The sequence below is a fragment of the Hyla sarda genome, chromosome 9, assembly GCF_029499605.1.
Source record: "Hyla sarda isolate aHylSar1 chromosome 9, aHylSar1.hap1, whole genome shotgun sequence".
Lineage (NCBI taxonomy): Eukaryota > Metazoa > Chordata > Amphibia > Anura > Hylidae > Hyla > Hyla sarda.
In genome coordinates, this window is record NC_079197.1 from 5,617,398 (window position 1) to 5,634,635 (window position 17,238).

Genomic DNA, 17,238 nt, shown 5'->3' on the forward strand with positions numbered 1-17,238 from the left:
ATTTCTCTATTTTGGCATAGAGTTGATTATCACGAAGTCTCTGAAGAACCATACGGACATGCTGGCGGTGTTCTTCAAGATTGGCAGAAAAAATCAGGATATCGTCCAGATATACAACAACACAGGAGTATAGTAGATCACGAAAAATTTCATTAACAAAGTCTTGGAAGACGGCAGGGGCGTTGCATAGACCAAAGGGCATGACCAGATACTCAAAGTGTCCATCTCTGGTGTTAAATGCCGTTTTCCATTCATCCCCCTCTCTGATGCGGATGAGATTATAAGCACCTCTTAAGTCCAGTTTGGTAAAAATATGGGCACCTTGGAGACGATCAAAGAGTTCAGAGATGAGGGGTAGGGGGTAGCGGTTCTTAACCGTGATTTTATTAAGACCGCGGTAGTCAATGCAAGGACGTAGAGAGCCATCTTTTTTGGACACAAAGAAAAATCCGGCTCCGGCAGGAGAGGAGGATTTACGGATAAAGCCCTTTTTTAAATTTTCTTGGACGTATTCAGACATGGCAAGAGTCTCTGGGACGGACAGAGGATAGATTCTGCCCCGGGGTGGAGTAGTGCCCGGGAGGAGGTCAATGGGACAATCATAAGGCCTGTGAGGAGGTAGAGTCTCAGCTTGTTTTTTGCAAAAAACGTCCGCAAAGTCCATATAGGCCTTAGGGAGACCGGTTACATGAGGAAGCACAGGGACACGGCAAGGTTTACTGGGAACCGGTTTTAAGCAGTCCTTGGAACAAGAGGGCCCCCAACTCTTGATCTCCCCAGTGGACCAATCCAGGATTGGGGAATGGAGTTGAAGCCAGGGAAGTCCAAGAAGGATTTCAGAAGTGCAATTGGGGAGGACCAACAGTTCAATCCTCTCGTGATGAGATCCGATGCACATTAGAAGGGGCTCCGTGCGGAAACGTATAGTACAGTCCAATCTTTCATTGTTTACACAATTGATGTAGAGGGGTCTGGCGAGACTGGTCACCGGGATGTTGAACCTGTTGACGAGAGAGGCTAAGATGAAATTTCCTGCAGATCCAGAGTCCAAGAAGGCCACAGCAGAGAAGGAGAAGGCAGAGGCAGACATCCGCACAGGCACAGTAAGACGTGGAGAAGCAGAGTAGACATCAAGGACTGTCTCACCTTTGTGCGGAGTCAGCGGACGTCTTTCCAGGCGGGGAGGACGGATAGGACAATCCTTCAGGAAGTGTTCGGTACTAGCACAGTACAGGCAGAGATTCTCCATGCGGCGTCGTGTCCTCTCTTGGGGTGTCAGGCGAGACCGGTCGACCTGCATAGCCTCCACGGCGGGAGGCACAGGAACAGATTGCAGGGGACCAGAGGAGAGAGGAGCCGGGGAGAAGAAACGCCTCGTGCGAACAGAGTCCATATCCTGGCGGAGCTCCTGACGCCGTTCGGAAAAACGCATGTCAATGCGAGTGGCAAGATGGATGAGTTCATGTAGGTTAGCAGGGATTTCTCGTGCGGCCAGAACATCTTTAATGTTGCTGGATAGGCCTTTTTTAAAGGTCGCGCAGAGTGCCTCATTATTCCAGGATAATTCTGAAGCAAGGGTACGGAACTGTACGGCATACTCGCCAACGGAAGAATTACCCTGGACCAGGTTCAACAGGGCAGTCTCAGCAGAAGAGGCTCGGGCAGGTTCCTCAAAGACACTTCGAATTTCCGAGAAGAAGGAGTGTACAGAGGCAGTGACGGGGTCATTGCGGTCCCAGAGCGGTGTGGCCCAAGCCAGGGCTTTTCCAGACAGCAGGCTGACTACGAAAGCCACCTTAGACCTTTCAGTGGGGAACTGGTCCGACATCATCTCCAAGTGTAATGAACATTGGGAAAGAAAGCCACGGCAAAACTTAGAGTCCCCATCAAATTTATCCGGCAAGGATAGTCGTATTCCAGAAGCGGCCACTCGCTGCGGAGGAGGTACAGGAGCTGGCGGAGGAGATGATTGCTGGAGCTGTGGTAGTAACTGTTGTAGCATAACAGTCAGTTGAGACAGCTGTTGGCCTTGTTGCGCAATCTGTTGTGACTGCTGGGCGACCACCGTGGTGAGGTCAGCGACAACTGGCAGAGGAACTTCAGCGGGATCCATGGCCGGATCTACTGTCACGATGCCGGCTGGCAGGTAGTGGATCCTCTGTGCCAGAGAGGGATTGGCGTGGACCGTGCTAGAGGATCGGTTCTAAGTCACTACTGGTTTTCACCAGAGCCCGCCGCAAAGCGGGATGGTCTTGCTGCGGCGGTAGTGACCAGGTCGTATCCCCTAGCAACGGCTCAACCTCTCTGGCTGCTGAAGATAGGCGCGGTACAAGGGAGTAGACAGAAGCAAGGTCGGACGTAGCAGAAGGTCGGGGCAGGCAGCAAGGATCGTAGTCAGGGGCAACGGCAGAAGGTCTGGAATCACAGGCAAGGAACACACAAGGAACGCTTTCACTGGCACTAGGGCAACAAGATCCGGCGAGGGAGTGAAGGGGAAGTGAGGTGATATAGGGAAGTGCACAGGTGTAAACACTAATTGGAACCACTGCACCAATCAGCGGTGCAGTGGCCCTTTAAATCGCAAAGACCCGGCGCGCGCGCGCCCTAGGGAGCGGGGCCGCGCGCGCCGGGACAGAACTGACGGGGAGCGAGTAAGGTACGGGAGCCGGGGTGCGCATCGCGAGCGGGCGCTACCCGCATCGCGAATCGCATCCCGGCCGGAGGTGGTAACGCAGCGCCCCGGGTCCGTGGAACCGACCGGGGCGCTGCAGTGAGGGAAGTGTAGCGAGCGCTCCGGGGAGGAGCGGGGACCCGGAGCGCTCGGCGTAACAGCAGTATTATAGTAGTTATATTCTTGTATATAGGAGCAGTATTATAGTAGTTATATTCTTGTATATAGGAGGCAGTATTATAGTAGTTATATTCTTTTATATAGGAGCAGTATTATAGTAGATATATTCTTGTATATAGGAGCAGTATTATAGTAGTTATATTCTTGCATATAGGGAGCAGTATTATAGTAGATATATTCTTGTATATAGGAGCAGTATTATAGTAGTTATATTCTTGTATATAGGAGCAGTATTATAGTAGTTATATTCTTGTATATAGGAGACAGTATTATAGTAGTTATATTCTTGTATATAGGAGCAGTATTATAGTAGTTATATTCTTGTATATAGGGGGCAGTATTATAGTAGTTATGTTCTTGTATATAGGAGCAGTATTATAGTAGTTATATTCTTGTATATAGGAGCAGTATTATAGTAGTTATATTCTTGTATATAGGAGGCAGTATTATAGTAGTTATATTCTTTTATATAGGAGCAGTATTATAGTAGATAATTCTTGTATATAGAGGGCAGTATTATAGTAGTTATATTCTTGTATATAGGAGCAGTATTATAGTAGTTATATTCTTGTATATAGGGGGCAGTATTATAGTAGTTATATTCTTGTATATAGGAGCAGTATTATAGTAGTTATATTCTTGTATATAGGAGCAGTATTATAGTAGTTATATTCTTGTATATAGGAGCAGTATTATAGTAGTTATATTCTTGTATATAGGAGACAGTATTATAGTAGTTATATTCTTGTATATAGGAGCAGTATTATAGTAGTTATATTCTTTTATATAGGAGCAGTATTATAGTAGATATATTCTTGTATATAGGAGGCAGTATTATAGTAGTTATATTCTTGTATATAGGAGCAGTATTATAGTAGATATATTCTTGTATATAGGAGCAGTCTTATAGTAGTTATATTCTTGTATTTACGAGCAGTATTATAGTAGTTATATTCTTGTATATAGGAGCTGTATTATAGTAGTTATATTCTTGTATATAGGAGGCAGTATTATAGTAGTTATATTCTTTTATATAGGAGCAGTATTATAGTAGATATATTCTTGTATATAGGAGGCAGTATTATGGTAGTTATATTCTTGTATATAGGGGGCAGTATTATAGTAGTTATATTCTTGTATATAGGAGCAGTATTATAGTAGTTATATTCCTGTATATAGGAGCAGTATTATAGTAGTTATATTCTTGTATATAGGAGGCAGTATTATAGTAGTTATATTCCTGTATATAGGAGCAGTATTATAGTAGTTATAGTCTTGTATATAGGGGGCAGTATTATAGTAGTTATATTCTTGTATATAGGAGCAGTATTATAGTAGGTATATTCTTGTACATAGAAGGCAGTATTATAGTAGTTATATTCTTGTACATAGAAGGCAGTATTATAGTCTTTATATTCTTGTACATAGGGGGCAGTATTAGAGCAGATATATTCCTGTACACATATAAAAAAAAAAATCTAACATATTCATTGCTGTACAACGATGGGTGACATAAGCATAATATACTTTCTAAATTCAGACATTGAAGGACTTTCCTGGTTTCCATGGTAACAGATGGAATAGATAGCGAGAACCTGCCCTTGCACGGCTATGTGAGTCTATTCCTAGGAGGCTAGGAAGGGGAAAAAAAATTATGAATATTATATAACTCAGACTGTTAGTACACACTGCTAAATTTAGTGATTCAGACTAATGATGTTAATTTAGGGAACTCTAATTATTGACCTATGCATCTGCTCGCCCATTTTGGAGAGTTAAAAGATATAAAAATATTGTCAAGTGAGATTGTCATTGGCTCAGCCCCAGCTGTCAGACCCTCTATGATCGGAAAGGTATTCCCTATCCTGTGGATAGGGGATAAGTTTTATTTCCTGTGAGTACCCCTTTAAGTTAAAGGGGTATTCCGGGCAAAACCTTTTTTATATATATATATATATATCAACTGGCTCCGGAAAGTTAAACAGATTTGTAAATTACTTCTATTAAAAAATCTTAATCCTTCCAATAGTTATTAGCTTCTGAAGTTTTCTGTCTAACTGCTCAATGATGATGTCACGTCCCGGGAGCTGTGCATGATGGGAGAATATCCCCATAGGAACTGCACAGCTTCCGGGACGTGAGTCATCAGAGAGCAGACAGAAAACAACAACTCAACTTCAGAAGCTAATAACTATTGGAAGGATTAAGATTTTTTAATAGAAGTAATTTACAAATCTGTTTAACTTTCCGGAGCCAGTTGATATATAAAAAAAAGTTTTGGCCTGGAATACCCCTTTAACCTCTTTGGTATTCTGTCCCAGGATAAAGCATCTGCCCCTTTAGGCCCAACACTGGGACCGAGATTTACATTCCACTAGTGTTGCAGGGTTGTTTCTTTAAACACTTGTATGTGATGCTGAACGGTGGTCAGACAATGCTTTGTACAATGTTTTGGTTTATCCTAATTATTTCAATGGCGAGTAACCTCACACATTTAGCGGAAAACAGGCGCAGAAACCCCTTTGTTTGATCAGAATCAATATGAATTGTACTCAGTGCTTTAAATACTATGGGGGAGATTTATCAAAACCTGTCCAGAGGAAAAGTTGCGCAGTTGCCCATAGCAACCAATCAGATTGCTTCTTTCCTTTTTGAATAGGCCTCTGCAAAATGAAAGAAGCGATCTGATTGGTTGCTATGGGCAACTGGGCAACTTTTCCTCTAGACAGGTTTGGATAAATCTCCCCCAATGTGTTTTTTATTTTGTCCCATTTTCAAGCTTTCTGCTTGCATTCAGTGAATAGATACCTGCGTAGCTGAAAGCTGTACAGTATGGTGCAAAAGCTAACAAGCCATGCACCTGATTAAGGAGCTCAAAGAGGCATAAAGAGTCTTTGGTCCATGCACTGACAGCAAACAGAGGCTAAGGCCATGTTCACATGATGCAAATTCTGCATATCTGCGTGAATTCTGCATCCGCATTGGTTCTGTGCAGAATTCCACAGTCTTTTATCATTTGCGGAATCGGTGCGGAATCTGTGTGGAAATTTCTGCACGAATTTCGCATGATTCCGCATCTCAGTAAAAAGATAGACTTTATTTATTAGAACAATAAAACTTTGTGTGGATTCCGTGCAGAATCTGCATGCATTCCACACTAATTCCACAGAAATCAAGCCTTATTGACTTCAATTGGATTCCGCAGCCAAGGTCCGGAAAAATATACCATACCATAGATACCATAAATCAGTGGTCTTCAACCTGCGGAGCTCCAGATGTTGCAAAACTACAACTCCCAGCATGCCCAGACAGCCGTTGGCTGTCCGGGCATGCTGGGAGTTGTAGTTTTGCAACATCTGGAGGTCCACAGGTTGGAGACCACTGCCATAAATAGACCAGACTTATCTTTTTCCGGAGTGCTGAATGCAGAATTTCAACAGCGGAATTCCACTTGCGGAAATTCAGCTGTGTGAACTCCACGCAGAAAACACATGCGGAATTCTGTGCAGAATTCGTGTGAATACAGCCTAAGGGGCTGTCAAGACTGCTGAGATTCCGTCTGCAGCTGGAGCATCGGAATCCATCAGCGCTTGGACTGTGCGGACATGCGCAGACACTACTGACGACAATGCAATCTGGGCCGGATTCTGCTAATAGAACAAACATGTTCATTCTTTTCGCGGGTCCAGAATCATGTATTTCCAACATAGAGTTTTCCGCTGTGGAAATTCCACAGTATGAACTGTGCAGCAGAATTCCATTGAAAACAATGGGACTCTGCTGCAAACGGAATTGCATGGTGGAATGGATGGGCTCTAACAACTCATCTCAACCTAGACCTGCTTACACATGGCTTGTTAGGGCCCATGAACACTACAAACTAATTCAGTGCAGAATCCGAATCCCACTGATCTCAACGGGATGCTGCTGCTCAGTGTGCACTATGTAAGTTCCTTAGCAGAACTTCTGATGCAAATCCTTATTTTCCTGAAAAGAAAATTGGGTCCTTATAGTGTGTCAGACCTCAATGTCTTGGACTAAGCCTCAAAACTGTGTGATTTGGACAGGTTTTCAATCTATGTATGCAAAGAAGAAAGTTTCATTTCACAGGCAGCAAGCAGATGGCGTTATGTGTATATTATTAATTATACTTACCTATATATCAAGTCCCAGCCCTTGTCTCTGTTTATGCCATATAACAGTAGTCTTAAAACTGTGGACCTCAAGATGTTGAAAAACTACAAAACCCAGCCGTTGGCTGTCCGGGCATGCTAGGAGTTTAGTATTGCAACATCTCGAGATCCACAGTTTGGAGACCACTGCTATATACAGTATAATAGATATCTATAACTATTTATATATATATGTATATATATGTGTAAAGAAGAAGAAAAAAATATATATATATTATTAATTTTAATTTTTCTTCTTATATTTTAGTTTTTATTCTTTATTCTTCATTTTCATTTATCCTTTATTCCTTATTTATATTTTTATATTTATATTTATATTTTTTTTATTTTATTTTCAATTTCATTTTTCTTTCTTCTTCTATATATTTGTTTGTTTTTTTATGTTGTTTTTCATTTTTTCCACTGTTTACAATCTTTACCTTTGCTTCTTCATTTACTCTTTACTATTTACCTTTTCCTATCTGTTTCTCATCCTGTTCAGCGTTTACATGCAAGTTCGTTAGAATTTTTTAATTTTAATATAATTTTTTTATTACTTTTTAGATTCATATTCTGTCACGGGAAGCACTCACTACTGTGAAGGATCTTCATTACAGCGGAGATCGCAGCTAGAGATGAGCGAACTTACAGTAAATTCGATTCGTCACAAACTTCTCGGCTCGGCAGTTGATGACTTATCCTGCGTAAATTAGTTCAGCTTTCAGGTGTTCCTGTGGGCTGGAAAAGGTGGATACATTCCTAGGAGAGAGTCTCCTAGGACTGTATCCACCTTTTCCAGCCCACGGGAGCACCTGAGAGCTGAACTAATTTATGCAGGAAAAGTCATCAACTGCCGAGCCGAGAAGTTTGTGAGGAATCGAATTTACTGTAAGTTCGCTCATCTCTAATCGCAGCCATTGTAGCCATTCTAAACATGCTTCATAAGAAATATCTTCTTTCCTCCCCGTGTTTACGCTTTTTCTTGTTATTATATCAATAAAAAACTCTATACTTCATTATAATTAATGTCAATTGTTGATGTCATGTGCCTCTAATTTTAATGTAATAGATTAGTGGTAGTGCACATGCGTGGCTGGCTGACGCGATCGCGATATGTCCAATAGAACAACTCGATAGCCGGCCTTGTCCGCAGAAGCCATAGGATGCCTAATATGGTTAAGGGCATGACATGTGTTTGATTGACACATTATTGTAAACAGTGAGGACGGAAATGACGCACATAGATGTTGGAACTTTTCTGACACATGCGCAGACACTATGTTTACAAACAAGCATGTATACTTGAATGGCTACAATCGGCTTAATTTAGAGAGGATAATAGGCGATATACGGCTGGTACTGAAGGTACCTATTTAATATTATGATGCACTATATATGTTTTATGGCACTAGATACTTTATAAATGTGTTTATTATATTGTATATATAGGGTTGCTATGTCAATCTGACATCACTATTACTGACAGATGATTTCACCAATGAGATTGTAACATGGGTGTGTTTGTAATTAATTGCACATTTACATCACTTGTGCTGTATCCAATTAAATGTATTTCTGGGCAACCACGAGCACAGAGGTCGAACCCCGGTGCTGTCTCACACTCCTTCTATACACACATATATATATATATATATATATATATATATATATATATATATATATATATACACACACCTTTTATAAAAGTAGAATTGAGCAGAATAAAAAAATCATGTCCCCACTCTCGGGGTTTACGGGCGGTCAGATTGCACGTTCGCGTGAACGTGTGATATTAAGAGATCTGACATCCCCTCGGCAGGGAGTCCTGTAATGGGAGACGTGGAGAGAACCCGGTCACCTGATAACTGGCACGGACTGATTAAAACGCTGAATAAAAATTCTGGAAAGCCATCGCCACTGGTACATACACGCTCTTGGCTTCCGTTCCCATGGCGACGGCTGGATTAACTGTGGATGTCTGTATTCCTTCCTGGGAGCTATTGTGAGGTCTCCGCAGAGTCCTGAAGGAGAAGAGATGGGGGTGGAGATTAGTATTCATACGACAGATGCAAATACCTTTAAATTCCTAATTACCTCTCCGGGTTGTTGTTGCTAAAAATTATTTATTTATTTTAAATTTTTTTTTAATGCATTATGCAAACACTTATTGAACACCTCAGCGTACAAGGTCAGTGGTGAAGGGGTTAAACCGCATTGGAGGTCTGATGATATAATATTGGGAAGTCAAGGCTATATATATGTATAGAACAACATGGTGATCCAGTGTAATGTGATCCACTGGTTGACAGGAAGATCTATTTCTGGATGGCACTAAGGCCGCACTCAGTAATGATGGATGTCCATACTCATCATCACGCTGAAGGCTCATACGTATGTGCGGCATACATATACTACATTTACTACATACACTACATGTACATCGGGGGACCTGTAGGGAAAAAAATAGACAAAAGAAAAGATTTGTAATTTGTTTTGGAAGAATATTAAAGTGCAGTTTGTTGTGATATCACACATGATAGGATTAGATACACAGCTCAGATCACACATGATAGGGAAATACGCAGTTTTTCAGCAGTACAGTATCACACATGATAGGATTAGATACACAGCACAGATCACACATGATAAGGTTTGATACATTGGATCAGAAAACAGGAAACAAGTAATAGGGTAAGATACAGAAGCTCATCAGACAGTATCACACATGATAGAATTAGATACAGAAGCTCATCAGACAGTATCACACATGATAGAATTAGATACAGAAGCTCATCAGACAGTATCACACATGATAGAATTAGATACAGAAGCTCAACAGACAGTATCACACATGATAGAATTAGATACAGAAGCTCATCAGACAGTATCACACATGATAGAATTAGATACAGAAGCTCATCAGACAGTATCACACATGATAGAATTAGATACAGAAGCTCAACAGACAGTATCACACATGATAGGATTAGATACAGAAGCTCATCCGACAGTATCACACATGATAGGATTAGATACAGAAGCTCATCAGACAGTATCACACATGATAGAATTAGATACAGAAGCTCATCAGACAGTATCACACATGATAGAATTAGATACAGAAGCTCATCAGACAGTATCACACATGAAAAGATTAGATACAGAAGCTCATCAAACAGTATCACACATGATAGAATTAGATACAGAAGCTCATCAGACAGTATCACACATGATAGAATTAGATACAGAAGCTCATCAGACAGTATCACACATGATAGGATTAGATACAGAAGCTCATCAGACAGTATCACACATGATAAGATTAGATACAGAAGCTCATCAGACAGTATCACACATGATAGGATTAGATACAGAAGCTCATCAGACAGTATCACACATGATAGGATTAGATACAGAAGCTCATCAGACAGTATCACACATGATAAGATTAGATACAGAAGCTCATCAGACAGTATCACACATGATTGACATGTGACTTTTTTTCATGTGAATTTTGTGATTATTATATCAGGCATTCTAAAAAAAAAAAGAAAAAAACACTAAATAACCCACAAAAAATAAATGCATAAAAATATGTCCCAAAAAGGCAATAAAGAAACTTGCAAATAAAAATAAAAGTCTTTTAAATTACATATGTAAAACATTAAAATTCCAGAAGCGTTTGTGCCTTGGAATCCACTTGTAGTTTTGTTGCTTTTATTTGACACCATGTGAACATAACCTAAAGGCCAATGCGCACTATGAAAATTCAGCTTGCAGCGGTGCCAGAAAGTTAAACAGATTTGTAAATTACTTCTTTTAAAAAATCTTACTCCTTCCAGTACTTATCAGCTGCTGTATATTACAGAGGAAATTCTTTTCTTTTTGGATTTCTCTTCTGTCACGACCACAGTGCTCTCTGCTGACCTCTGCTGTCCATTATAAGAAATGTCCAGAGCAGGAGAAAATCCCCATAACAAACATATGCTGCTCTGGACAGTTCCTAAAATGGACAGCAGAGGTCAGCAGAGAGCACTGTGGTCGTGACAGAAGAGAAATCCAAAAAGAGAAGCATTTCCTCTGTAGTATACAGCCCCTAAAAAGTACTGGAAGGATTAAGATTTTTTAATAGAAGTAATTAACAGATCTGTTTAACTTTCTTGCACCAGTTGATGCACCAGTTGAAAAAAAGTTTTCCACAGGAGTACCCCTTTAAGGGAGTACTTCGGTGCTTCAGTGTTCTGAAAATGTTCATATTGCTCAGAGTTTGAGGCCGTGATGGTGATGTCTTGGCCACGCCCCCTCCCATAGACATGAATGGAAGGGGCGTGGTGTGACTACACAAGGGGCGTGGTTATAAAGTTACGACCACTGCCGCAGTAGAGCGTGGGGGACACCAGCAGCGAGACCCAGCGTTCAGACATCTTATTCCCTATACTTTGGATAGGGGATAAGATTTCTAGCAGCAGAGTACCCCTTTAATGGCCATGTGGGAATAAAGCACCGTCCCATTGATTACAATGCAGAACAAACATTCTTTTGTTGGAACCTGGATCCGCCATGGAAGTTCCTATAGAATTCTCGTCTGGGAATAATTCTGTGAAATTTCCGTAGTGTGTATGGGTTCGAAAATTTGATGTGGAGTCCCATCCTATTATATATCATTTCATATACACCAAAAAAAGAAGGTTCCAGTACCAAAAATGTAATCAAAACACTGAAAAACTTCATTTAAAATCAATAAAAATAGACGTATGTAGGCGCTATGAGGAAAACTACAGAAGATAAGGTGGTGATAACAATAAAATTGTACATGGAAAATACTGGCATCCGTCACAGACTGATGTAGTAATGATAGTATTAGTATAAAGCACAAGCCCTATGTAAACAATGTATAACAGGTACAATGTATAGTAGGGAGTCCGGTGTCTGTATAACAGGTATAATGTACAGTAGGTGGTCCGGTGTCTGTATAGCAGGTACAATGTATAGTAGGTGGTCCGGTGTCTGTATAGCTGGTACAATGTATAGTAGGTGGTCCCGTGTCTGTATAGCAGGTACAATGTATAGTAGGTGGTCCCGTGTCTGTATAGCAGGTACAATGTATAGTAGGTGGTCCGGTGTCTGTATAGCAGGTACAATGTATAGTAGGTGGTCCGGTGTCTGTATAGCAGGTACAATGTATAGTAGGTGGTCCGGTGTCTGTATAGCAGGTATAATGTATAGTAGGTGGTCCGGTGTCTGTATAGCAGGTATAATGTACAGTAGGTGGTCCGGTGTCTGTATAACAGGTATAATGTACAGTAGGTGGTCCGGTGTCTGTATAGCAGGTATAATGTACAGTAGGTGGTCCGGTGTCTGTATAGCAGGTACAATGTATAGTAGGGAGTCCGGTGTCTGTATAGCAGGTACAATGTATAGTAGGTGGTCCGGTGTCTGTATAGCAGGTACAATGTATAGTAGGTGGTCCGGTGTCTGTATAGCAGGTACAATGTATAGTAGGTGGTCCGGTGTCTGTATAGCAGGTACAATGTATAGTAGGTGGTCCGGTGTCTGTATAGCAGGTATAATGTACAGTAGGTGGTCCGGTGTCTGTATAGCAGGTACAATGTATAGTAGGGAGTCCGGTGTCTGTATAGCAGGTACAATGTATAGTAGGTGGTCCGGTGTCTGTATAGCAGGTACAATGTATAGTAGGTGGTCCGGTGTCTGTATAGCAGGTATAATGTATAGTAGGTGGTCCGGTGTCTGTATAGCAGGTACAATGTATAGTAGGTGGTCCGGTGTCTGTATAGCAGGTATAATGTATAGTAGGTGGTCCGGTGTCTGTATAGCAGGTACAATGTACAGTAGGTGGTCCGGTGTCTGTATAGCAGGTATAATGTACAGTAGGTGGTCCGGTGTCTGTATAACAGGTATAATGTATAGTAGGTGGTCTGGTGTCTGTATAACAGGTATAATGTATAGTAGGTGGTCCGGTGTCTGTATAACAGGTACAATGTACAGTAGGTGGTCCGGTGTCTGTATAGCAGGTACAATGTATAGTAGGTGGTCCGGTGTCTGTATAGCAGGTATAATGTACAGTAGGTGGTCCGGTGTCTGTATAACAGGTATAATGTACAGTAGGTGGTCCGGTGTCTGTATAGCAGGTATAATGTATAGTAGGTGGTCCGGTGTCTGTATAGCAGGTATAATGTACAGTAGGTGGTCCGGTGTCTGTATAGCAGGTACAATGTATAGTAGGTGGTCCGGTGTCTGTATAGCAGGTATAATGTACAGTAGGTGGTCCGGTGTCTGTATAGCAGGTACAATGTATAGTAGGTGGTCCGGTGTCTGTATAGCAGGTACAATGTATAGTAGGTGGTCCGGTGTCTGTATAGCAGGTACAATGTATAGTAGGTGGTCCGGTGTCTGTATAGCAGGGTACAATGTATAGTAGGTGGTCCGGTGTCTGTATAGCAGGTATAATGTATAGTAGGTGGTCCGGTGTCTGTATAGCAGGTATAATGTACAGTAGGTGGTCCGGTGTCTGTATAGCAGGTATAATGTATAGTAGGTGGGCCGGTGTGTCTGTATAACAGGTACAATGTACAGTAGGTGGTCCGGTGTCTATATAGCAGGTATAATGTATAGTAGGTGGTCCGGTGTCTGTATAGCAGGTACAATGTACAGTAGGTGGTCCGGTGTCTGTATAGCAGGTATAATGTACAGTAGGTGGTCCGGTGTCTGTATAGCAGGTATAATGTACAGTAGGTGGTCCGGTGTCTGTATAGCAGGTATAATGTATAGTAGGTGGTCCGGTGTCTGTATAGCAGGTATAATGTATAGTAGGTGGTCCGGTGTCTGTATAGCAGGTACAATGTATAGTAGGTGGTCCGGTGTCTGTATAGCAGGTATAATGTATAGTAGGTGGTCCGGTGTCTGTATAGCAGGTATAATGTACAGTAGGTGGTCCGGTGTCTGTATAGCAGGGTACAATGTATAGTAGGTGGTCCGGTGTCTGTATAACAGGTACAATGTATAGTAGGTGGTCCGGTGTCTGTATAGCAGGTACAATGTATAGTAGGTGGTCCGGTGTCTGTATAGCAGGTACAATGTATAGTAGGTGGTCCGGTGTCTGTATAGCAGGTATAATGTACAGTAGGTGGTCCGGTGTCTGTATAGCAGGTACAATGTATAGTAGGTGGTCCGGTGTCTGTATAGCAGGTACAATGTATAGTAGGTGGTCCGGTGTCTGTATAGCAGGTACAATGTACAGTAGGTGGTCCGGTGTCTGTATAGCAGGTACAATGTACAGTAGGTGGTCCGGTGTCTGTATAGCAGGTATAATGTACAGTAGGTGGTCCGGTGTCTGTATAGCAGGTACAATGTATAGTAGGGAGTCCGGTGTCTGTATAGCAGGTACAATGTATAGTAGGTGGTCCGGTGTCTGTATAGCAGGTACAATGTATAGTAGGTGGTCCGGTGTCTGTATAGCAGGTATAATGTATAGTAGGTGGTCCGGTGTCTGTATAGCAGGTACAATGTATAGTAGGTGGTCCGGTGTCTGTATAGCAGGTATAATGTATAGTAGGTGGTCCGGTGTCTGTATAGCAGGTACAATGTACAGTAGGTGGTCCGGTGTCTGTATAGCAGGTATAATGTACAGTAGGTGGTCCGGTGTCTGTATAACAGGTATAATGTATAGTAGGTGGTCTGGTGTCTGTATAACAGGTATAATGTATAGTAGGTGGTCCGGTGTCTGTATAACAGGTACAATGTATAGTAGGTGGTCAGGTGTCTGTATAGCAGGTACAATGTATAGTAGGTGGTCCGGTGTCTGTATAGCAGGTATAATGTACAGTAGGTGGTCCGGTGTCTGTATAACAGGTATAATGTACAGTAGGTGGTCCGGTGTCTGTATAGCAGGTATAATGTATAGTAGGTGGTCCGGTGTCTGTATAGCAGGTATAATGTACAGTAGGTGGTCCGGTGTCTGTATAGCAGGTACAATGTATAGTAGGTGGTCCGGTGTCTGTATAGCAGGTATAATGTACAGTAGGTGGTCCGGTGTCTGTATAGCAGGTACAATGTATAGTAGGTGGTCCGGTGTCTGTATAGCAGGTACAATGTATAGTAGGTGGTCCGGTGTCTGTATAGCAGGTACAATGTATAGTAGGTGGTCCGGTGTCTGTATAGCAGGGTACAATGTATAGTAGGTGGTCCGGTGTCTGTATAGCAGGTATAATGTATAGTAGGTGGTCCGGTGTCTGTATAGCAGGTATAATGTATAGTAGGTGGGCCGGTGTGTCTGTATAACAGGTACAATGTACAGTAGGTGGTCCGGTGTCTATATAGCAGGTATAATGTATAGTAGGTGGTCCGGTGTCTGTATAGCAGGTACAATGTACAGTAGGTGGTCCGGTGTCTGTATAGCAGGTATAATGTACAGTAGGTGGTCCGGTGTCTGTATAGCAGGTATAATGTACAGTAGGTGGTCCGGTGTCTGTATAGCAGGTATAATGTATAGTAGGTGGTCCGGTGTCTGTATAGCAGGTATAATGTATAGTAGGTGGTCCGGTGTCTGTATAGCAGGTACAATGTATAGTAGGTGGTCCGGTGTCTGTATAGCAGGTATAATGTATAGTAGGTGGTCCGGTGTCTGTATAGCAGGTATAATGTACAGTAGGTGGTCCGGTGTCTGTATAGCAGGGTACAATGTATAGTAGGTGGTCCGGTGTCTGTATAACAGGTACAATGTATAGTAGGTGGTCCGGTGTCTGTATAGCAGGTACAATGTATAGTAGGTGGTCCGGTGTCTGTATAGCAGGTACAATGTATAGTAGGTGGTCCGGTGTCTGTATAGCAGGTATAATGTACAGTAGGTGGTCCGGTGTCTGTATAGCAGGGTACAATGTATAGTAGGTGGTCCGGTGTCTGTATAGCAGGTACAATGTATAGTAGGTGGTCCGGTGTCTGTATAGCAGGTACAATGTATAGTAGGTGGTCCGGTGTCTGTATAGCAGGTATAATGTACAGTAGGTGGTCCGGTGTCTGTATAGCAGGGTACAATGTATAGTAGGTGGTCCGGTGTCTGTATAGCAGGTACAATGTATAGTAGGTGGTCCGGTGTCTGTATAGCAGGTACAATGTATAGTAGGTGGTCCGGTGTCTGTATAACAGGTACAATGTATAGTAGGTGGTCCGGTGTCTGTATAGCAGGTACAATGTATAGTAGGTGGTCCGGTGTCTGTATAGCAGGTACAATGTATAGTAGGTGGTCCGGTGTCTGTATAGCAGGTATAATGTACAGTAGGTGGTCCGGTGTCTGTATAGCAGGGTACAATGTATAGTAGGTGGTCCGGTGTCTGTATAGCAGGTACAATGTATAGTAGGTGGTCCGGTGTCTGTATAGCAGGTACAATGTATAGTAGGTGGTCCGGTGTCTGTATAGCAGGTATAATGTATAGTAGGTGGTCCGGTGTCTGTATAGCTGGTACAATGTATAGTAGGTGGTCCGGTGTCTGTATAGCAGGTATAATGTACAGTAGGTGGTCCGGTGTCTGTATAGTAGGTACAATGTAAAGTAGGTTGTCCGGTGTCTGTATAGCAGGTACAATGTATAGTAGGTGGTCCGGTGTCTGTATAGCAGGTATAATGTACAGTAGGTGGTCCGATGTCTGTATAGCAGGTACAATGTATAGTAGGTGGTCCGGTGTCTGTATAGCAGGTACAATGTATAGTAGGTGGTCCGGTGTCTGTATAGCAGGTATAATGTACAGTAGGTGGTCCGGTGTCTGTATAGCAGGTACAATGTATAGTAGGTGGTCTGGTCTCTGTATAGCATGTATAATGTATAGTAGGTGGTCCGGTGTCTGTATAGCAGGTACAATGTATAGTAGGTGGTCCAGGGTCTGTATAGCAGGTACAATGTATAGTAGGTGGTCCGGTGTCTGTATAGCAGGTACAATGTATAGTAGGTGGTCCGGTGTCTGTATAGCAGGTACAATGTATAGTAGGTGGTCCGGTGTCTGTATAGCAGGTACAATGTATAGTAGGTGGTCCGGTGTCTGTATAGCAGGTACAATGTATAGTAGGTGGTCCGGTGTCTGTATAGCAGGTATAATGTATAGTAGGTGGTCCGGTGTCTGTATAGCAGGTACAATGTATAGTAGGTGGTCCGGTGTCTGTATAGCAGGTACAATGTATAGTAGGTGGTCTAGTGTCTGTATAGCA

At 42.2% G+C, this 17,238-nt stretch overlaps 1 protein-coding gene and 1 long non-coding RNA gene across 4 annotated transcripts in view; one reads left to right on the forward strand and one right to left on the reverse strand.

The window, feature by feature from the left end:
- LOC130291050 (ficolin-2-like) overlaps positions 1-17,238 on the forward strand; it is a 41,976-nt gene that overhangs the window by 7,519 nt on the left and 17,219 nt on the right. The window lies entirely within an intron of this gene.
- The window catches only part of LOC130291051 (uncharacterized), a 29,739-nt gene continuing 16,329 nt past the window's right edge, over positions 3,829-17,238 (reverse strand). Inside the window, exons 6-7 of one of the 3 annotated variants that reach the window (XR_008847781.1) lie at positions 8,952-9,044; positions 3,829-4,484 (exon numbers count right to left, since the gene is read on the reverse strand). This is a non-coding gene — a long non-coding RNA (uncharacterized LOC130291051). Of the gene's footprint in view, positions 4,485-8,721; positions 9,045-17,238 lie in introns of those variants that run through there. The other 2 variants (XR_008847780.1, XR_008847779.1) reach the window with 2 other exon arrangements.